This window comes from Phyllobates terribilis, unplaced genomic scaffold (genome assembly GCF_046119375.1).
Source record: "Phyllobates terribilis strain yellow unplaced genomic scaffold, ASM4611937v1 Scaffold_5__5_contigs__length_657084704, whole genome shotgun sequence".
Lineage (NCBI taxonomy): Eukaryota > Metazoa > Chordata > Amphibia > Anura > Dendrobatidae > Phyllobates > Phyllobates terribilis.
In genome coordinates, this window is record NW_027362765.1 from 50,438,305 (window position 1) to 50,457,692 (window position 19,388).

The 19,388-nt window shown below is 45.1% G+C and overlaps 1 pseudogene; it reads left to right on the top strand.

The window, feature by feature from the left end:
• Positions 1–2,182: 2,182 nt before the first annotated feature.
• Positions 2,183–19,388, top strand: part of LOC141271437 (uncharacterized) — a 150,033-nt pseudogene continuing 132,827 nt past the window's right edge.

Sequence of the window (19,388 nt, forward strand, 5' to 3'; positions counted from 1 at the left end):
GTTAATCTCACGAAAATCCAGACAAGGACGTAAACCGCCGTCCTTTTTTTTTACAAAAAAAAATCCAACCGCCACAGGAGACTTAGAGGGCCTAATGTGACCGGCGGCCAAACTTGTCTGTATGTATTCCTCCAAAGCCTTCCTCTCAGGAATAGTAAGGTTAAATAAACGACTTTTAGGAAGAGTCGCTCCAGGGACAAATTCAATAGAACAATCATAGTCTCTATGGGGAGGCAAAACCTGCGATTCTTTCTCAGAAAAAACTCTCCAAAAATCCTGAATAGGAACAGGCAATTCTCCCCTATCCAAAGCTGCAATACGCCCGTTACAACACTTGTCATAACATTTATGGCTCCAGGATTTAATTTCACTGGTAGACCAATCCAGTACAGGATTGTGACATTTTAACCAGGGCAATCCCAATATTACTGGAGAAGGCAAGTTATTCAACACTACCAAATCCAATTTCTCATGGTGAACACCATTAATAGTGAGAGGAAATTCACAGACCTTGAGAGTAATATTCTTCAAAGGGGAACCATCCACAGAAACCACAGCAATGGGGGATGATAAAGGTTCAGGTTTTAAATTGAGTTTTTCCACGAATCCCCCATCAATTACATTCAGTGTAGACCCGCAATCAACAAACACCCGAAATTCCATTAATTTTTCCTGAGCAATCGTGGAAGCAGCTAAAAATATACCCTTGGAATTTAAACAGGCAATACGGGCGTGACTGACCATTTTTTTTTCTTTCTTCATACGAAGCTCACAGCCTTTAATCAAATGACCAGATTTTCCGCAATAGAAACACAAGCCTTTCGAAAAACGACGGTCTTTTTCTTGAGAGCGAGGTGCCACCGATCCAATCTCCATCGGTTCACCACTGTTAGTACACACATTATCATAACCAGAAACTGACATAGCAGAGGATTTGCTCTCATTAACCCTAGCACGCAGTCTTCTATCCACCCGTATAGCTAATTGCATAGCCTGTTGCAAATCCTCAGGTGTAGGATAAGCAATTAGCAGGTCTTTAACCCTTTCACTGAGCCCAGCAAGAAATAGACTTTTCAGAGCAGAATCGTTCCACCCTGTTTGAGTGGACCAACGACGAAAATGAGTACAATATTTTTCGACATTACCTGATCCTTGTTTTAAACGTCTCAACTCAGTCTCAGCTGATGCGACACGGTCAGGATCATCATATAATAGTCCTAAAGCAGAAAAAAAACTATCCACTGATCTGAAGCATGTATCACTAGGTTGCAAAGAAAAGGCCCACTCCTGAGGCTCTTTGCGCAAAAGTGACATTATGAACCCTACGCGCTGGGATTCATCCCCAGAGGACTTGGGTCTCAAACGAAAATACAATAAGCAAGCATTTTTAAATGAAAAAAATTCTCGATGTTCACCAAAAAATAAATCCGGCAAACATACCTTAGGCTCCAAGAAATGTGCTCCAGAACAGTTACTCACGTGCTGACGGAGCTCGGCCACTTCCAGAGAGAGTCCCTGCAGGTGTTTAGCCAAATCCTGAACCGACACCATGATGGAACAAAAAAAATCTTTCCTTAGAGAATTTGCTGGCTGGACTTACTGTTATGTTCTGCTACCAGAGCTAAGGAAAGAGAGGAGATCTGTCCCTACGATAGAACTCAGCTGAATCCCTACGATGTAACAGGGAACCTGATCCTGCGATCAGACCTGCTAAAGTCCTAAGCTAGTCTGTACGAAGACCTATAGATGTGGGGGAGGAATCCCTACAAGTACTAAGGACTGGGAGGAATATGGGACACCTCCTAACAGAAATAGTAGCAGACAGACGAACAAACAAAATATATAGAACATAGAGGTCAGTAAACCAAGCAAACTAACAGAGCAAGACACAGAGCACAGGCTAGCTAGAAAGTAGATATACAATGAAGTCCAGCAAAGCCAGAAGGGCGGAGCAGGATTAAATAGGCCAACAAGGTCATGTGACCAGCAAAGGAAAAAAAACCTAACAGCAAGGTTCTAACAGCAGGGTGGCACTATGTCACTTTTTTTCTTCGACTGATGTAGTGTAGAAGTCGGGGGAAAAGTGGGAATGTGCTCTAGAAAAGATCAGTTACTAATTATTGTGTGTTATTTTCTGCAGAGATGAGTCATGGCTGGAAGAAGTGATGGCGGTCTGTGTCAGATGAAGAAGAAAAGCGAATATGAAGGACTTAATCTAGAGACGTTACTGGTGAGTCAGTGTATTACACGTGCACTTACACTATATAGTATATCAAGAGCTCCTGTGTATGTCACTGGTGACCACTATATTAGCTATACACTATATACAGAGCTCCTGTGTATAATGTCACCGATGATCACTGTATTACCTGTACACTATATACAGAGCTCCTGTTTATAATGTCACTGGTGATCACTGTATTACCTGTGCACTGACACTATATACAGAGCTCCTGTGCATAATGTTGCTTGTGGTAATAACAGTGTTGTTAGTATTGTGGTTTGTATTCATGATCAGTATTGTAGTATTTGGTCACTATGTGGTGGTAATATGTGGTCTGGTCAAAGTGTGGCAGTATTTGTTCCTTGTATGTGGTATTGTTCGGTCACTTTGTGGTGGTAATATGTGGTCCGGTCATGGTGTGGTGGTATTTGTTCCTTGCATGTGGTATTATTCAGTCACTTTGTGATGGTAATATGTGATCTGGTCATAGTGTGGCAGTATTTGTTCCTTGTGTGTGGTATTATTTGGTCACTTTGTGGTGGTAATATGTGGTCTGGTCATGGTGTGGCGATATTTGTCCCTTTGGTATGTGGTATTATTGGTGTTGGTATAGTGGATTGTGTTGTGTATGGCGGTTATTTGTTCTCGCTGATATTAACTAGGAGAAGATTTTTTTCCATTAGGACACAGCCCCCCTATCAGTATATGGTCAGTATTCAGTCAGTATGTTTTCTCAGGAGTGGGAGCCAAAACCAAGAGTCCGTGATAAATGCAGAATTGGTGACTTGTTTCTATTATACCTTTTCTCTGATTGTTCCTCACCTGGTTTTGGCTCCCACTCCTGAGAAAAAATACTGACTGAAACTGACCAAATACTGATAGTGGGGCCGTGGCCTTAGAGATTAAATACTTGGACCAGAGTGGCAGAGATGCACTTACAAAGGAAATTGGAAGAATGTGGAGCTTTTCTCCTCATTAGACTGGAGCTCATTTGCGACTCGACCGCTGATCCATTCATTCCCTCAGTGGCTGTGAGAGCTGCTCTTTTTGGAAGCCTCAAAGAGAATGAATGGAGCTGCGGTCAGACGTCCCACCTGTCGCTGCATTTTAAAATGGGGATAAGTGTCCTGTCAGGGATAAAACTTCCCCATTCTTACAATTGGTGCGGTTTCCAATGTTAGGACCCAAATGACAAATAAGTTATCACCTATCCTATGTAGCCCATGGATCGGGGATAACTTGTTTTAACCAAAGAAGCTCTTTAATGCAAACTACCGTAATTGTACATCCCAGTTATGGTGGTGCACAGTAGATGTGCAGGAGCCGCCAGTCAATGCTCCACTATAACAGGGATAGCGGATAACAGATATTTGTATATTGCTGTAGGTGAGCCCCAAGAGTCAATTCTCCCTGTGGGCCCCAGACATCCCAGTCCGACCCTGTTCAGGACCAACTTTGAGCAGTGGGTCCAAGGACTGTCAGTCACCACCTTCGAGGGCCTGAAGGATCTGATGGTGAAGGACCAGTTTCTTCGTCTTTTCCCAGTGGAAGTGCGAGTTTGTGCTTGACCAGGAGTCAAAGGAAGCTGCTAAAGCAGCCCAGATCACAGATGCCTATGAGGCGTCGCTAGCTGGAAAGGGGGTAAACCGACAGCCACCCCCAGTGTTCCAGCCAGCTGGCTCTCAGGGGGTTCTGCCCCATATTCCAGCACCCGGCCTACATTTGACTCCTGTAAGTGTTATATTTGTGACCAAACGGGTCACATCAGCCTTGTCTGCCCAGAGAGGCAGAAGATGAACCCCACACCTGAGGCCCCAAGGCCTACTGCAGCCATTCTTTTTGTGGGTGGGGAGATTTGGAAGGGCCCGGGAGAACTCACAACCAGTTACGATGGGCAACACCATTACTGTTGGGCTTAAGGACACTGGAGCCGAATGGACCCTCATCCGCCCTGAGTTTGTGTTACCAGAAGAACTCATTCCTGGGAAGACCCTGAATGTCACCGGGTTTGGGGGTATTCGCTGTCCCATACCGATGTCTTGAGTTTTACTGGACTGGGGTGCAGGTAGGGGGTTAAGGGAAGTGGGGGTTTTGGAGAATCTCCCCACTAATGTGCTATTGGGAACTGATCTGTGACGGTTGGTTGCCCGATACATCCCTGACAACCCTCCCAGATCTGATATGTCATGTAATGCCACTGTCAGTAATGTCAATGTGATGCATAATGAAAATGTGTGCTGTGGTAAAAGAGAACTAAGCCACATCACGCCATGGGGTGATGCTGCTGAGGATCCCCTAAAACGAGCCAGCATAAGTGCTATGGGCAATGGGAGCAGGCACGGACACCAGGAAGCAAATCGTCCCGTGCAGCTGGCCGGTGTCATGACAGATGGTAACATGGTCGGTGGTAGCTGCCCCATGACTAGCACGGCTCCTGAGGTAACGGGAAAGAATGGGGAGAAACATGGGGATCATAAGGAAAATGGTCCCGTGCAGCTGACCAGTGTCACGCCAGATGGGGACGTGGTCGGAGGTAGCTGCCCCAATGAACACGGCTCCCAAGGTAAAAATGATGGCAGGAAAGGTAGGCCCCACAACCGGGCAAGGTAAAAGAAATGTGTGTTCCACAGTCTGTCAAGAGTATGGGATTAAGGTACCCACAGCCTGTCAGAGGAGTGGGAAAAATGTACCCCGAACCGGTCAGGGTGATCAGAAAGCTGGATCCCCAGTTGGTCAGGGTGGTGGGCTAGTTGGGTCCATGGCTTGTCGGATTAGCAGGAAGGAGGAGCCGTGAGGTAGGCTTAGGGGGCGATCAGTAAATCGGCCCCTATGCTACCTCAAAGAGGAGGAGATGCCATAGAAAATATTAAGAATTTCTCTCCCCCCACCAAACCCCTCCCCTCCTCTATATTATTTGTCAGAGTAGAAGAGCTGGCAATCTAAGGAGCTGTCTCTATGCAAATCGCCATACACAGGAGAGGTGGCAAGCTCAGTGTCCATTCTAATTAACATATGAATGTAGTTGTAATAGCTGAGGCCTGTGATAGACAAATTAGCATATGGGATTGAAAGAAGAGGAAATCGCTCCTTTAAACTTCAAAGGAATGCTGTCACAAGACTCAAAATAGCTAGGACAGTCCCAGCTGCAATCTCCAGACCTTTAGGCACCGAGACGAAATATGGAATATCGGAAGTTCTATTCTTCCGATAATAATGGGACACATATTTTTAGTGGAAGGGTCAGCTAAGGAACAATACGCCTAATTTTCCGAATCTGTACGCCCTTCCGGTGAGCTGCAATGCAAAAGTACAAAATAACTGACCGCAACTATGCCATGTGTGGTCTCTAAAGAAAGGTAAATTCGTAATGGAAAATATATATCACTTGCGAGCTTCTGCGATCAACCCGCGAAAAGTTATACTAGAAGTTAGAGTTTTTAATAAAAATATGAAGGGTGGAGCCCTGCCCACATGAGGTCATCACATGGGGGTGTGTGGGCAGGTCCCCCCTTTGGCATAAAAGACCCAGCTGAAGATGGGTCCGTAGTCATGTTGGAAGTTACATATTTATGTGTAGCACGGGTCCCGTTCGATAACGGTCAGAATTGGAGTGCTTCCTTCCAGCTAAACTGAATCGTCTCTGCGATCTTTCTAGCAAGTTCTTCTTTAATCCCATTTATTTTGTGTCACTGTATACACCTACAGCCCTGCCGTGCACCCAAACAATAGTTTTACCCCACATATGGGGTATCTGCGTGCTCAGGAGAAATTGCACAACAAATTTTGGGGTCCCTTTTTTCCTGCTATCCTTGTGAAAATAAAATAATTTGGGACTAACAGAACTTTTTGGTGAAAAAAGGTGATTTTTTTTTTTATTTTCACGACTCATAGTTATAAACTTCTGTAAAATACTTGGGGGGTTCAAGATGCTCATCACACATCTAGATAAGTTCCTTAAGAAGTCTAGTTTCCAAACTCAAAAAATCAAATGGCGCTCCTTCCCTTCCAAAACTTTGCTGTGCGCCCAACCAGTAATTTTCCTTCACATATTGGGTATCGGGGTACTCCCAAGAAATTGCACAACAAATTTTATGGTGCAGTTTCTCCTGTTACCCTTGTGAAAATGCAAAATTTGGGGCTAAAAAACATTTTTGTAGGAAAAATGTAATTTTTTTACTTTCATGGCTCATTGTTAGAAACTTCTGTGACGCACCTGGGTCTAAAGTAAAATTTGTGTGAAAAAAAGTCAAATATTCATTTTTTCCTTCCACATTCCATTAATTCCCGTGAAGCACCTAAAGGGTTAACAAAGTTTTTGAATGTGGTCTTGAGCACCTTGAGGGGTGTAGTTTTTAGAATGGTGTCACTTTTGGGTATTTTGTGGTCCCTAAAAAAATGGTTTTGTAAATTTTGTTGGCCAGCTTTTAAACCTTATAACTTCCTAACAAAAAAAATTATGTTTCACAAATTGTGCTGATGTAAATTAGACATGTGGGTAATGCTATTTATTAACTATTTTGACTGACGTAACTGATTTAAGGCATAAAAATTAAAAGTTTGAAAATTGCAAAGTTTTCTAAATTTTCGCTTTTTTTTTCACATATAAATGCAAATCATATCGAATACATTTTTACCACTATCATGAAGTACAATATGTCCCTACCTGTCAGGGTAACACTAACGGCCCTATACACATGAGATAAGTGTTGGCTGAACGATCATTCGGCTGACGGCTCTCTCTCCTGACTCCCCCATACACACAAACATTCATATAGGCGACTGGTGGTGATGTAGTCAGTGATGGACTCTGGTCAAATATGTTTAGAGTTCTGTAGTAAAAAATTAAGATGTCGTCCTCATCATGAAGTAGTTATTTCTTATGTCACGTGTAATGAATATCTCCTGCTGTATTGCTAATGCTGATTCCAGTGTTGGTAATAACACTAGATGTTAGGAAACATTCTTTCCTGTATAATGATTTGTATATAAGGCAAAATTAAAAAGACGAAAAAAAAAACGTCTCCTCCACCCCTAAATAGCCTGGCCATCTCTCACCGTATTTCCCTGTCACCTATTACTACAGTAAATGACATAGTAGAGGGGGAAATAAAACTACACCAACCAGTAAATGTAATTTTAACATTTTGCTACCTTTTCTGGGCATGTGGTGTGTGTGAGATGGTCAAACATATCCTGTTTAGTTTATGAAGGAGAGACTCTGAAACTCACAAAGCCTATTCGGACAATGCAAAAACTGTCAAAAATTAGGACGAAGAGGGACTCCGATACACACTGGAATAAATGTAGAGAAGGGCCTCCGAAAATGTTTTTTTCCCATTTTTAAGGCCTCCTTTACACTTCTATGTGTCCGTTATGTGTGACAGTTTTCACACAAAGTGAAGACACTTACACACATAGACCCATTAAAATCTCTGGGGCTGCACAGGGATATGACCGTTTTTTCTGCCAGCACGGCTGTCAATATGTCCTGCACACGTGCACACGGATGACATAAAGTGTTAGATGTTTAGGTGGTAGATGTGCATAAATTAAGTTAGATAAATTAATGATAGATAGCTAGATATGGAGTAGATAGATAGCAAGATAGATATTTGTGAGAGATATAATTAGTGCTTTGGGTGTCTATTTTACTGTACCTATATTAAGCTAATAAATAAATAATTAAAAAAAACGATGTGGGGTCCTTCCTATTTTTGATAACCAGCACAGGTAAAGCAGACAGCTATGAGCTGATATTATCAGGCATGGTAAGTCTATGGATATTGGGCCCTTCCTAGTTTAAACATGCAAGCCCGCAGCTGCCCCAGAATTGGCGCATCCCATTAGGATTTTGGCACTTTGCCTGGCTCTTCCCAATTGCCCTGGTGTGGTGGCAACACCTTTTTTATTTTGGGAGCATGAATGATGATTGACCCATCTCAGAAGTACATTTGTAGATGGTGGCTTCCGGTGTTGAGTGTACCATTCTCGGATTTCGGAATCATGACGTCCAAAAATGGTAATTTGGTGGCATTAATCTCATAAGTGAACCGAAGTCCAAAAGAGGAGTTGTTGAGTGATTGTTCAAAATGCATAAACATGTCCTGTGTGTCCCTCCATAGGATAAACACATCATCAATTAATCTGACCCACAGGTCAACATGTGAGGTAAATTTAGATGTGTCTTTGGTAAAAACCACTGTATCCTCCCATCAGTGAGTGGGCTGTCCATGGCTATGCCCCTGCTGGTGATGGATTGTCCCTTTTGTGTAAATCTTATCATTTGATTTATTTGTCTTTTTTTAAGCACTGTACTTTATTTTTTATATATTAAATCTAAATATTAATACATTTGTCCCTTGCTGTTCTATATGTACCCACATCATAGAAAAGTATAGCTTGTTTTTTTTACCCAGTGTATGCCAAAGTGCAAGAAGGACCTATCTGGTGCTTTGAAAAGTTATCTGTGCATGCAAGCTAGTGTGCCACCCAGGGCAGGCACACTAGCTCACAGGTGGCCTGTCAAAATGGCGAATGGTGGCTGCAAGAAGTGTGGTGTGGATGTGTGTGATGACTGTGGGATGCATTTAGCTAATTTTCAGCCTATTGTGGTAGTTGAATGGACAAGTGATTGTGAGAAGTGGAGTCCCCCTTTGCAATCAATCACATCCAAGTCATGTGTACAGCAAGTGGGTGATGTTTATACGATCTGAGAATACATCTACATGTTCTATCTCCTCAAATGTTCTCCTTATTATCTCTTGTAATTGTGTTATTACCAGGGCTCTGGAGTCGGTAAGTCAAACCTCCCATTCCTCAATTTTTATGACACCAACTTCGACTCCACGACTCTGACTCCCTCATACATGGCTTATGTTTAAGTGATAAATTTACTGTAGCACAGATTCATCTCAGCTAAAAGTCTAGACCAGGGGTCTCAAACTCGGCTGGGTATATGGGCCGCACATGGAAAAAATTTGAATTTGGGGGGCCGCATTCTTTGTTCAATGTGACATTTTTAGTGATACCAATTTTTTTGTATACACCTTTTGAACATTTTTGCCGTGTTTATTTTTTTATGGCTTGGGTCGTTATGGATGTGGCGATAATAAACGTGCACTTTTTTGTGTTTACTTTAGTTTACATATAAAACAGCATTTTTAGTGCCCAATATTTTTTCATGCTTTATTTTATTTTTTATTTTTTTTACAATTTTATTTCCCCCAATTGGCCACATACAGTAATATTGTCTTACAATTAGCATCATATAGTAATAATGGAAAACATCTTGTAGTAATGTTCCCCATCCAAGTCCCCATCTTGTACTAATGTGCCCCATCCAGGTCCCCATCCTGTGGCTATGTGCCCCATCCAGGTCCCCATCTTGTGGCTATGTGCCCCATCCAGGTCCCCATCTTGTGGCTATGTGCCCCATCCAGGTCCCCTCTTGTGGCTATGTGCCCCATCCAGGTCCCCATCCTGTGGCTATGTGCCCCATCCAGGTCCCCATCTTGTGGCTATGTGCCCCATCCAGGTCCCCATGTTGTGGCTCTGGTCCCCATCTTGTGGCTCTGTGCCCCATCCAGGTCCACATCTTGAGGCTCTGTGCCCCATCCAGGTCCACATCTTGAGGCTCTGTGCCCCATCCAGGTCCCCATCCTGTGGCTATGTGCCCCATCCAGGTCCCCATCTTGTGGCTATGTGCCCCATCCAGGTCCCCATCTTGTGGCTATGTGCCCCATCCAGGTCCCCATCTTGTGGCTATGTGCCCCATCCAGGTCCCCATCTTGTGGCTATGTGCCCCATCCAGGTCCCCTCTTGTGGCTATGTGCCCCATCCAGGTCCCCATCCTGTGGCTATGTGCCCCATCCAGGTCCCCTCTTGTGGCTATGTGCCCCCTGTGTTGTTCTTCACACACATAAAATAGAAAAAAAAAAAGATGATTCTCACCTGTCCTCCGTTCCCTCGGCGGCCTTCCTGCAGATGTGGCCCGCAGGCACCACAGAGTCCGACCCCTTGACGATCCCGACCTGGTCCAGGAGGAGCCGCCGACAGCAGCGCTGAATTGCCACACAGAGACTGTCTCCCAGCACTGCATTTCCAATGCCAGCCGCTGGCCAATCAGAGGCCAGCAGCTGACATCTGCATATGGCAATGACGTCATACTCGCTGCGCCGACACGCAGATATCAGCTGCTGGCCTCTGATTGGCCAGCGGCTGGCATTGGAAATGCAGTGCTGGGAAACAGTCTCTGTGTGGCAATTCAGCACTGCTGTCGGCGGCTCCTCCTGGACCAGGTCGGGATCGTCAAGGGGTCTGTGCCTGCGGGCCGCATAAAGCAGCCTCAGGGGCCGCATGCGGCCCGCGGGCCGCGTGTTTGAGACCCCTGGTCTAGACCCTTAGATCAGGAATAGGACAGACATTTATAGGACATTTCATAACTTTCCCAAATTCTTATGAAAAAATATTCCCCACAAACTGCATTGAACTACTGTACCCAATTTATTATATATTTTAGGAGTCGGAGTTGGTCCATTTTATACCGACTCCGACTCCACGACTCCGACTCCACAGCCCTGGTTATTATATGGGATCTTTATGATGTTATATCGTCATCTTCTCCCCATTCAGGTCCCTACAATATTGGATCCTCTCAGTGGAGATCTTCTATATAAGAGAATTTTTCTGATTGACCCTACAAGGATGGATAGGGACAGGGACAAGATGGCGGAGAGGATATTACACCTCACCCTAGAGATCCTCTTCCTCTTACTGGAGAGGTGAGAGATTCTGATGACGTCACATTACATCATTCTTACCTATGGGAATAACAGATGGACAGAACTGGAGAGGTGAGGCCTCTGGAAATGTCTGTAGTGAGATTTATTAATGTCTCTCCATAACCAGGATTACACAGTAGTAAAGAAGACCTCTAGTGAGCGCTGTCAGGCCCCTGTGTCTGAGGATTTGAGAAGACCCGTGAGCCGAATCACGGGGCCTGCACCTTGCCCACTGATACATGAGGACATCAATGACCAGAAGATACGAGAACTCACCTATAAGATGATTGAGCTGCTGACTGGAGAGGTGACACTGCTGGGAATGCTGGGACATTTTATAGTAACGCTATGAAGGGATCGAGGGGATGACAATATCATTGTATGTGTCAGTTTCATATAAGGTGTCAGGATGTCACCTTCTATTTCTCCATGGAGGAGTGGGAGTATTTAGAAGGACACAAAGATCTGTACAAAGACGTCATGATGGAGGTTCCCCAGGCCCTCACGTCACCAGGTAATAGACAGGACTAAATACACACGGCCTATAATTATCTGTATGTAAAGAATGAATTCAGACCCAGTATGTGTTTTCTCTAGTTCTGTCCAGTAAGAGGACAACAGCAGAGAGATGTCCCCAACCTCTTCTTCCACAGGACTGTAAACAAGAAAATCCCAATGTTCCTCAGGATCATCAGGTAGATGGAGAGAAGGTGTCATGAGATCTCCCCTATGATGTGTAGACGGCTGTGAAGGTCTTGTGCTCAGTCTTGTTTTATCCACCAGTATTATATGTTTTATACTTGTGTAATGAGAATGGTGGAGATGGCAGGAGTAGAGCTGATCATAGATGTGACTTCTCCATCTGTCTGTGACTATTACATAATTAGTTTCAGTGTAAAAAACTGAAACCATAAGACGTTTCAGTATTTAATTCATTTATTTTTGTACTGTTTTTTTTCCGTGTGTGTAAATCTTAAATCATGTGTTATTTTTTCAGCACTGTACTTTATTTTTTTATATATTAAGCCAAAAGTTTAATAAGTTTGTTCCCTTGCTGTTCTAAACGTATCCACATCAAAGAGGAAAAGTATAGCTTGGTTCTTTTATCCAGTGCTGAGTGCTTTTCTACCCTGCTGAGTGCTTTTCTACCTGTTTAGTTTTATTGGGCTTTTTAAAACCTATTTTCTCACTACAGTTTTACAGTTTCTAAGTTTACTACCTGTGTATTTAAGGGTTAACTACATTGCACTAAAATCCTGAGGTGTAGCTATAGTCACAAGGGGTTAATTAAAGGGGAGGGGTCATAATTAAGGGTTTATAAGGGGCAGCTGGTTGGGCATCCAGTCCTTTGAAGTGCATTGAGCTGTAGGCTGCATTGCTGGAAAAGGGAAAAAAAAACAACTCTTTAAATCTCTTAGTTTGCGAGTGTGAACAAGCTGAGTGGGACCGGAGTGTAAGTGCGAACAAAAGTAAGTGTGTGACTTGTTTTTCAGTGACTTTGGATTCAGGGAGTTTGGAAGGGAGGACTTTGGACTGAATTGCAGTTTGTATTTTATTAACTCTTTACTTTTCTTTTTACTTAACATTCAGTCTATTGCAATCCCCATTAGAAAATGAGCTCCATTATTGACAATGCTATCCAGTGTACATCTTGCCACATGTATGCATTCCTTGAACTGCCGGTCGGGGTTGCTTACTGCTGCGCGAGATGTGTGCACGTTGTGCGTTTGGAAGCCCAGGTACTGGATCTAAATGAGCAGCTGGCAACACTGAGATCCATTGACAATATGGAAAGGAGTCTGCTGCTCACTGAGCAGCAGCTCACTGGGGTAGATGTGGGGGAGGGTGGTAGTCGGGAGCTGCAGGACAGTGAGGCCGCTAGTTGGGTGACAGTTAGAAGGGGGGGTAGAGGGAAGAGTGCCAGGGAGGCTAGTCCTGATCTGGCTCACCCCAATAAGTTTGCAAAGTTGGCAGATGAGGGGAGTGACGGTACAGGGGTAGCACTGCTGCAGCAAGGCATGTCCCCTGAAAGCCGGGGAAGTGTCAGCTCCAGTAAAGAGGGAAATAGGAGAGCAGGGCAGGCCAGGCAGGAGCTGGTAGTGGGGGACTCAATTATTAGGGGAACAGATAGGGCAATCTGTCACAAAGACAAGGATCGTTGAACAGTGTGCTGCCTACCTGGCACTCGAGTCCGGCACATCGCTGATCGGGTTGACAGATTACTGGGAGGGGCTGGTGAGGACCCAGCGGTCATGGTGCACATTGGCACAAATGACAAAGTTAGAGGTAGGTGGAAGGTCCTTAAAGATGATTTCAGGGAATTAGGCTGCAAGCTGAAAGCAAGGACCTCCAAGGTGGTATTCTCTGAAATACTACCGGTACCACGTGCCATGCCAGAGAGGCAATGGGAGATTAGGGAGATAAATAAGTGGCTCAAGAACTGGTGTAGGAAGGAGGGATTTGGGTTCCTGGAGCACTGGGCCGACTTCTCAGTTGGCTACAGACTCTACGCTAGGGACCGGCTGCACCTCAATGGGGAGGGTGCAGCTGTGCTGGGGGAGAAAATGGCTAGAAGGTTGGAGGAGTGTTTAAACTAGGGATTGGGGGGGTATTAATTTTATAGGTGGGGAAGATAGTGCAGATAGTGACCTGGGCACAAATAAAGAAATTGGGGGGTGGGGTTAGAACAGTCAATAAAGTAAGAAGGAATAGAGGTACAGAGAGATACATAAAATGCATGTACACTAATGCCAGAAGCCTCACCAACAAAATGGAGGAATTAGAATTCATTTTGCTGGAAAATAATTATGACATGGTAGGGATATCTGAGACGTGGCTGGATGAGAGCCATGACTGGGCAGTTAATTTACAGGGCTATAGTCTGTTCAGAAATGACCGTACAAACAAGCGAGGGGGGGTGTGTGTGTTTATATGTAAAATCATCCTTAAAACCCATCTTGCGGGAGGATATATGTGAATCTAATGAAAATGTAGAGTCCCTGTGGGTGGAGATAAGGGGAGGGGGAAAAAATAATAAATTACTGATAGGGGTTTGTTATAAGTCTCCATATATAAGAAGTACAGTGACAGTGTTGCTTACTGTACTTGTCATTTAGTGTAAAGGATTTATTTAAAAAAATAATAGTGTTTTCATGCACCGTCTCTTTAAGAAAGCCGGCCGGCAATTCAGCATCTGTACCCGACAATTTAGAATAGAAAGAATAGAGAATCACACATAGATTAGATAGATAGAAACATGTCAGTCACATATATATGAAGTACAGTGACAGTGTTGCTTACTGTACTTGTCATTTAGTGTTAAAATAAAGGATTTATTTAAAAAAAAATTGACGTGGGGTTCCCCTTAATTTTAGGCTCTAGCGGAGGTTAAGCAGACAGCTGGGGCAAATGTTTGAAGCCTGGGAAGGGGGTAATACCCACGGAGCTTCCCAGGCTACTAATATCAGCCCCCAGCTGAATACCTAGCCTTTACTAGCTATTAAAATGGGGGAACCCCCCCAAAAAAATGACGTGGGGTCCCCCCTAATTTAATAGCTAGCAAAGGCTAGGCAGACAGCTGGGGGCTGATATTAATAGCCCAGGAAGGGAGCCATGAATATTGGCCCCCTCCCAGGCTAGAAACACCAGCCGTCAGCCGCCCCAGAAATGGCGCATCCATAGGATGCGCCAATTCTGGCACTTAGCCTCGCTCTTCCACGCTGCCCTGGTGCGGTGGCAGGGGGTAATAGGGTTGGGGTTGATGTCAGCTTATAATGCCAGCTGACATCAAGCCCAGGTTAGTAATGGAGAGGCGTCTATAAGACACCCCCATAACTAACCCCATAGTCAAAGTTAAAAGAAAACACAAACACCCAGAATAAAGTCCTTTAATTGAAATAAAGACACAATTCTTTATTGTTCTAAATTAAACCATACTTACCATCACGCCCATTCCAGCTGAAGCCAACGATCTCCTGCAATAAAAGTAAAATAATAAAGCAACCTCATCCTTACCTTTCCATGGTTCCCACGACAGCTTCAGCTCTGCTACATCGAGATGACAGGCTGGACCGCAGCAGAACGCTGCCATCCAGCCTGTCATCCCGCAGACACTGAGAAGCGCAGGCATGCTTGCGCTCCTCAGTGTCTCTCTGTGACGTCATCCAGATGAGCCGAGTTCATGTCCAATGAACTCAGCTCACCTCATGCACGTCACTGACAGCGTGGGAAAATTCTCCTGCACTCAGCGCTTCAGCGTGAGAATTCTCCCACGCTGTCAGTGACATACATGAGGTGAGGTCATGTCCAATGAACTCAGCTCACCTCATGCACGTCACTGACAGCGTGGGAAAATTCTCACGCTGAAGTGCTGAGTGCAGGAGAATTTTCCCACGCTGTCAGTGACGTACATGAGGTGAGCTGAGTTCATTGGACATGACCTCGGCTCATCTGGATGCCGTCACAGCCAGACACTGAGGAGTGGAAGTATGCCTGCGCTTCTCAGTGTCTGCGGGATGACAGGATGGATGGCAGCGTTCTGCTGCGGTCCAGCCTGTCATCTCGATGTAGCAGAGCTGAAGCTGTCCTGGGAACCATGGAAAGGTAAGGATGAGGTTGCTTTATTATTTTACTTTTATTGCAGGAGATCGTTGGCTTCAGCTGGAATGGGCGTGACTGTAAGTATGGTTTAATTTAGAACAATAAAGAATTGTGTCTTTATTTCAATTAAAGGACTTTTTTCTGGGTGTTTGTGTTTTTTTTAAATACTTTACTAGAAATTCATGGTGGTCATGTCTAATATTGGCGTGACCCCATGAATTTCGGGCTTAGGGCCAGCTGATAATGCCAAGCTGGCCTTAACCCCTTTATTACCCAGTGAGCCACCGCACCAGGGCCCTGGATGAGTTGGGTACAGCGCCAGAAGATGGCGCTTCTATGAACGCGCCATTTTCCGGGGCGGCTGCGGACTGCAATTTGCAGCGGGTGGGGCCCAGAAAGCTTGGGCCTCCCTGCGCTGCGGATTCCAGCCCCCAGCTGCCTTGTTGTACCTGGCTGGACACAAAAATAGGGCGAAGCCCCACATATTTTTTTTTTAAATTATTTCATGAAATTCATGGAATAATTAAGAAAAAAAGGGCTTCCCTATATTGTTGTGTCCGGCTAGGTACAAATAGGCAGCTGGTGGTTGGGGGCAGCCCGTTCCTGCCTGCTGTACCTGACTGGACACAAATATAGGGCGAAGCCCCACATAATTTTTTTTTAATTATTTCATGAATTTCCTGAAATAATTAAAAAAAAATTGACGTGGGGCTTTGCACTATATTTGGGTCCAGCCAGGTACAGCAGGCAGGAACGGGCTGCCCCCAACCACCAGCTGCCTATTTGTACCTGGCCGGACACAACAATATAGGGAAGCCCTTTTTTTCTTAATTATTCCATGAATTTCATGAAATAATTAAAAAAAAAAAAACGTGGAGCTTCTCCCTATTTTTGTGTCCAGCCAGGTACAACTAGGCAGCTGGGGGATGGAATCTGCAGCGCAGGGAGGCCCAAGCTTTCTGCCCCCCGCTGAAAATTGCAGTCCGCAGCCGCCCCGGAAAATGGCGCGTTCATAGAAGCTGGATGCTGTACCTGGCTGGCATACAAAAATATGGTGAAGCCCACGTCAAAAGTTTTGGGAAAAATTAATTAAAAAATAAATAATAATTTAGGGACTGCATCTTTATTAACTCCTCAAATGTCATTTAGTGTTAAAATAATGGATTTATTTAAAAAAAAAATAGCGTTGGATCCCCCATAATTTTAGTCTCTAGCGGAGGTTAAGCAGACGGCTGGGGCAGATGTTTGAAGCCTGGGAAGGGGGTAAAACCCACGGAGCTTCCCAGGCTACTAATATCAGCCCCCAGCTGAATACCTAGCCTTTACTAGCTATTAAAATGGGGGACCCCCCAAAAAAAAATGACGTGGGGTCCCCCCTATTTTAATAGCTAGCAAAGGCTAGGCAGACAGCTGGGGGCTGATATTAATAGCCCAGGAAGGGTGCCATGAATATTGGCCCCCTCCCAGGCTAGAAACACCAGTCGTCAGCCGCACCAGAAATGGCGCATCCATAGGATGCGCCAACTCTGGCGCTTAGCCTCGCTCTTCCACGCTGCCCTGGTGCGGTGGCAGGGGGTAATAGTGGTGGGGTTCATGTCAGCGCCAGCTGCCATGAAGCCCAGGTTAGTAATGATGGGCGTCTATAAGACACCCCCATTCCTAACCTACAAAGTGTTAAAAAGAAAAAACACAATACACCCAGAAAAAAATAATTTATTTGAAATAAAACACACAATTTTATTTAATTCTTAGTTTACTAAAAATAATACTTACCTGTCCACGTTCCTGCGCTGATCTCCCATGCACAGCTGTCACATCTGGAGATGGTGACAGCTGTGCATGGCTGCTCTAAGCTCGCGCTGCCGGGAACACGTCCGCTCCCGGCAGCGGGAGCCACTGACTGAGGTCACCGGAGTGCATTCAGTCAGCGCAGCTCCGGAGACCTCGTTTACGGCAGTGCTGTACCGTGGGAATTTCTCACGATACAGCAGGGCCGTAAAGCAGCTAACCGGAGCACCGCTGCCTTAACTCTGGTGAACCCTTACGGCCCCGTCATTCTAGTGGCGGCAGCGGTTCAGAGCGGTCACATTCTATGTGGCTGCTCTGAACTGGAGATCTTCGTGGGACACTCGTGGACTGCTACGGAGGGGTAAGGATAAGGTTGTGGTTTATTATTTTATATTTTATTACAGGAGATCGATGGCTTCGGGGAATTAGGTGTCTTGGTGAGTATAGGTGTAGTTTTTTATTTTTTACTTTATTTTAGGTGGCGATCGGCGGGGACAGGTAATGTATGAACTAATTTCTTTTAGGTAACCACTGGCCACCAATGACATGTATTTAACATTTATTGGGGACACAGTAGGGCAATTTAAATAGCAGGATCAGGCTGATGGGAACTACTGCTCCCATCGAGCTGATCCTGCTGGCAGGAGTGGACGGGGGACAGACATAGGCCGATGGGAGTAGTAGTGTCACATCGGCCTATGTCTGCCTGCACGCACAGACACCGCGCACACCCGCACACATCGCACAGACACCGCGCACACCCGCACACATCGCACAGACACCGCGCACACCCGCACACACACCCCGCACACACACTAATCATGACGGGTCTGGGAGGTGAGGCTGACCTGGGCGGCCGTGGGAAAGTTCATGTGAGTTCATGCAGTCAAGCATGAACTCACATGAACCCTCTGAGGGCAACGCGGCGACTTCAAATGAACAGCTGATCGGCATCACCTGATACCTCAGCTGTTCATTTGAAATAACCGGCGGGAAAGCGCAGCACAGAACGGGAAAGCCGGCGGTGAAGTCTTTTCACTGCCGGCTTCCCCGCCCGGGTCCTTCGCTCCCCGCTCCTTGGAGCTGCGCTCCCCGCCCGGTCCTAACTTACTATCGGGATGGGAGGTGGCGAGGGGAGCGGAGGATCGGGGTGGGAGGCTGCGGGGAAGCAGTATGGGGCTGTGTGATTGTTTAAAAGCCGGCGGCTTTATACCGCCCGCCGGCTTTTAAACAATCAGGAGAATTCTCCCCCGCTGGGATGGCATTCTGATGACAGGCTGGATCGCGCTGCCATCCAACTTGTCATCCTTCACAGACACTGCAGAGCGCAGGCATTATGGGAACTTCCGATTCCGGTATCCGATATTGTAAAAGTATCGGAATTAAGTATCGGAATTCCGATACCGCGAATATCGGCCGATACCCGATATTACAGTATCGGAATGCTCAACACTAGTGATGAGGCATTAAATAAATATAGAAAATTAAATAAATTATGTAAAAACCAAATCAAGGCAGCAAAGATTGAGGCAGAGAGAATCATTGCCAGAGAAAGTAAAAATAACCCCAAAATATTCTTTAACTATATAAATAGTAAAAAACTAAAAAATGATAGCGTTGGCCCCCTTAAAAATAGTCTGGGTGAAATGGTGGATGAGGATGAGGAAAAAGCCAATATGCTAAATGATTTTTTTTCAACCGTATTTACACAAGAAAATCGCATGACAGAAAACATGATTAGTGATAACAAAAATTCTCCATTAAATGTCACTTGCTTAACCCAGCAGGAAGTACAGCGGCGTCTAAAAATCACTAAAGTTGACAAATCCCCGGGCCCGGATGGGATATACCCGCGAGTACTGCAGGAATTAAGTAACGTCATACATAGACCATTATTTTTAATCTTTAAAGATTCCATAATAACAGGGTCTGTACCACACGACTGGCGTATAGCAAATGTGGTGCCAATATTCAAAAAGGGGACAAAAACTGAACTT